The sequence below is a fragment of the Enoplosus armatus genome, chromosome 6 (genome assembly GCF_043641665.1).
Source record: "Enoplosus armatus isolate fEnoArm2 chromosome 6, fEnoArm2.hap1, whole genome shotgun sequence".
NCBI lineage: Eukaryota > Metazoa > Chordata > Actinopteri > Centrarchiformes > Enoplosidae > Enoplosus > Enoplosus armatus.
The window spans coordinates 15,451,854-15,455,111 of record NC_092185.1 but is presented as its reverse complement, the minus strand read 5'-3'; the positions used below and the strand labels follow the sequence as shown (position 1 = coordinate 15,455,111).

Genomic DNA, 3,258 nt, shown 5'->3' with positions numbered 1-3,258 from the left:
TAGTGTGAGGAATGTTTCCTTTCACTACGTTGCATTATTGTTGCATTAGGCGTACTGATATTGTGAGTGGTATGAAAATCCCACATACTACTATTGACGTACCAGTAACAAGGGGGAAATAATGTTAAAAGGGACTGCAGGATGCAACATTTCTCATACAACTAGGTATTATATTTCAATAACCTCAAACAAAATCAATCAACTAAAACGACTTACTTTAAGTTACATTTCATCTGAAGCCATTAACTATGAACGAGATTTATCTTTCAACATTTTGTCAGTCTCCTGAGAGACTATCAAAAATTGCCATTGCCGACCATATTTCAGGTCGTCAAGGCGGGGTATTGGGTAAAGTTTTCAACTAGCAATAATCGCGCCTCGGATAAACCTCATCGGCTACGATACTGCCACTGCGCAAGGCTGACGAGTACAGAGAACCGGCGAGGTGGTGTCTCCGGTCCGCACACCTCTCTATTAGGGTTTTAACCAGGGGCGTGGTTTCAAGTACACTCGTATATAATACATTGTTATAAACACGTAGAGATACAAACCATGTTACCCCTAAAGAGGAGCCATGCTGACTTTATCATTACTTCTCCATAAATGGGAACAGCACACATGGAGAGCACAGGATAGAAAACAGCAAACAGTGTCCTGGAGTGTAATCCTGTAACCGTACTGCCGTTGTTTTAACATCTTTGGATGCAACTTTGTGATCGAACCGTGTAGTAGCGTGTTATAAACATGAATAAAGTCAAGCACAAACAATCCAACATAAAAACTCGCCCGTAACGTTAAAAAAAAACACTCAACAATTGAAAGGAGTTATAGCCGGAAATGACGTAACCTGCTGTACGTCTTCGTTTAAGGCTCCCTGAACACAGAAAGACAAGGAAGAAGATACGTACTGACCAAGCCATTTATAACTTTAACCAAATATCAGTGGGAGAAACGTGTAGCGACAACAGAATACACCGAAAATAAACGTATTCTCACTTTTTACACGACTGAAATGCCCAAAATAAGATAAGTCATTATACCAAAATACATAAAACGGACACAATCGAAGTACCGCATTACGCTCGGGATCTACAAGGTATAGTATATGACACTGGAATGTAATAGAAATATATATAACATAATACGGTAACAGCACTTTCTTGTAATTCCTCGTGCTCTACCACAAAAATCCACTTACATTTTATATTTAACACAATATCAGTCTCCTTGAAGACCGTCAAAAATTGCCTTCGCCGACTATATTTCAAGTCGTCTTGGCGGGGTATTGGGTTAAGTTTTCAACCAGCAATAATCGCGCCTCGGTTACACCTCATAGGCTACGATACTGCCACTGCGCAAAGCTAACCAGAAGACGTGACGGAGGGGGGTGTCCTTAAGATCCACACATCCCTCTGTTAGGGTTTTAACATGCATACTGTAGAATGAAACCGGTTACGCTATAAACGGATGTTACTTTAATTGTACTTGTTTGGTTAAGACACGTCAGTTATATATAGTTATGTTTCAGCGGTTACCATGTTAGGGTCAGGCTATTGTTTATGTGGGTTAAGAAGTGCACGGACAGGTGCAGACTGCAGCGTATCATCCGCTCTGCAGAGAGGGTGATTGGCTGCAACCTCCCATCTCTTCAGGACCTGTACTCCTCCAGGACCCTGAGGAGAGCAGAGAAGATCGCTGCCGACCCCTCCCACCCCGGACACTATCTGTTTGACCCCCTCCCCTCTGGCAGGAGGCTGCGGTCCATCAGGACCAAAACCTCCCGCCACAAAAACAGTTTCTTCCCCTCTGCAGTAAACCTGACGAACACGGCCAAAGTTTTGCACTGACCCCCCTCCCCAACACAAACACAAGTTATACGTTATATTAACGTTCTGCCCCCCCTGCGTTACATTACCGCACGCACCCCCTACTGGTCACTGCACTATTTGTTATTTATCTTATCTTATTTTTTTACCTTTATATTTTTACATGTTTGTTGTCAGCACCATCAGACCACGGCAAACTCCTTGTAATGTATGTTACTTGGCAATGAACAGTTTCTGATTCTGATTCTGATTTTAACTGCCAGGTCAGCTGTAGATTACGGGTGTAATTTGTATGTTAAATTGGGTGGGTGGGACTAAGTATTTTCGGGTTTGGGCCACAGACTGACAATGGCTTGGGCTGAAAGAGATTTAAGATACTTTCCAAAGAAGGTTCAGAAAAGTCATCAGACTGACTCTGCTGAAGTCGCTGGAGAAGCACCTCTTTATTACCACCAAAAAGTACCGAAACACATTTTACACCCACTGTGGCCTGAGTATGTTTCATAAAACCGTTCAAAAGTACAGAACCGCCTCATAGACTCGCTATATAAAACTATATATACACACAGTTCAAGGAATATATGGGATAACTACACAAAAGTGTGAATATCTAGCACAATAAATCTAAACAAAGACTAGCAATCCATTTCAGTGTCTAATGGTACAACTACAGACACATTATGGAGTTCAGCATACAAAGACTAACGTTATTATAGTACCATTACAGCAACTAAATGTGCCAATAAACACTGATAATATTTTCATTATTTTAAACAAATGATCAGTCTCCTTAGAGACCGTCAAAAATTGCCATTGCCGACTATATTTCAAGTCGTCAAGGCGGGGTATTGGGTAAAGTTTTCAACTAGCAATAATCGCGCCTCGGATAAACCTCATAGGCTACGATACTGCCACTGCGCAAAGCTGACGTGCTGACCGTACAGGCAGAGTAGTCACTCCGCTGCACACGTTGTTCAGTTACGGTACTGAAGCATTAAATTCAAGACAAGCTTAGCATCTTCCGAGCACAATAAAAACCACATACTGTACCAATCCGCTAAATGTTGTAGTATGCCAATTGCTGATTGTTGAAATATATTTCAAACTGTCACCATGACGCAATGCACCATGGGATAGGAAATCACATACTCCATACTGATTGTAATGTCAGTCCGAACAAGCGTATAATTTCCTTTCATTTAAAATGCATAGAGATATTTCAAGTTGTACAGAGATATGGCATATAAGTCAAAATTTTGTATATTTTATAATGTTATAAATTCGGACTGCAAAGCGGCGTCATCCTACGGTGGCCCCCTCGACCGAATTTCTAATCGCGAATTTCTGTTTGGGAGGGCAGGCATACACACACTCGGGTAAAAAGAGTTTCAGTGTTTCAACAGAAGACAGCGACTGATCTGTAGATATACGT

General features: G+C 41.5%; 3 non-coding genes across 3 annotated transcripts; all 3 read right to left on the bottom strand.

The window, feature by feature from the left end:
- Window positions 1–281: 281 nt before the first annotated feature.
- On the bottom strand, window positions 282–422 carry LOC139287204 (U4 spliceosomal RNA). Its single transcript, XR_011597409.1, has one exon. It is a non-coding gene; the product is annotated as a U4 spliceosomal RNA (small nuclear RNA).
- An 800-nt stretch (window positions 423–1,222) lies between these two features.
- On the bottom strand, window positions 1,223–1,363 carry LOC139287206 (U4 spliceosomal RNA). Its single transcript, XR_011597411.1, has one exon. It is a non-coding gene; the product is annotated as a U4 spliceosomal RNA (small nuclear RNA).
- Window positions 1,364–2,611: 1,248 nt separating this feature from the next.
- Window positions 2,612–2,752, bottom strand: LOC139287192 (U4 spliceosomal RNA). The gene has a single exon (XR_011597398.1). It is a non-coding gene; the product is annotated as a U4 spliceosomal RNA (small nuclear RNA).
- Between the last annotated feature and the right edge of the window lie 506 nt (window positions 2,753–3,258).